Raw genomic sequence first — 751 nt, 5'->3', positions numbered from 1 at the left:
TTTTAAGTTTTATACTTTACTTTTATTTACTAATTTAAACTATACTCATCTCAAATTAATAACTTAACAAATATATTTTTTTTATATCATATAGCAATTGAATGTCATAATACGTGAAGATGAGTACACGACCTTCATATATTTTATATGTTTAATAATATTAAAACGTAACAAATGTCAATTTGTAATTTAAAATTATTAATTTTATTAAAACATTTATAATTGCAACTCGCATAATATATTATAATTTACAACTTAATAAAATATATTAGTATACACAAAATGTATTTTATCGAGAAAAAGAACAGAAATGTTTGTGTTATTATAGTATTGGATTATTTTCATTTTATACTGATATATTAATATTTACGTATAACCGAAATATTTCAAAATGTTTGTAACTTGATGGATTTTTTTTAAATCAACTGAGAAAAGCTAAGTTAATTCAACTATAAATTATTAAACTAGTTAAGTTCAAAAGTTTATTAGAAAATAAACTAACTAATTAATTTTTTTTAACTTTTTAACTAGTCAATGCCCACCTTTGCCTATTGGAACCAAAAAATCTAAAAAAAATATGTAAATATTAGAAAAACACAAAAATAATAGATTTTGAAACAATAAGAACATTTTCCGTATATTATGCTTGATCAGGACCGGCTCAAGCAAAAATAGTGAAATAGACAAAATCAAATTTTGCTGCCCCTAACAATATAATATTAACAGTATTTTGAAAATTCCGCCCTCTTAC

The sequence above is a fragment of the Acyrthosiphon pisum genome, chromosome A2, assembly GCF_005508785.2.
Source record: "Acyrthosiphon pisum isolate AL4f chromosome A2, pea_aphid_22Mar2018_4r6ur, whole genome shotgun sequence".
In the NCBI taxonomy this organism is placed as follows: Eukaryota; Metazoa; Arthropoda; class Insecta; order Hemiptera; family Aphididae; genus Acyrthosiphon; species Acyrthosiphon pisum.
This window is presented reverse-complemented; position numbering follows the sequence as displayed.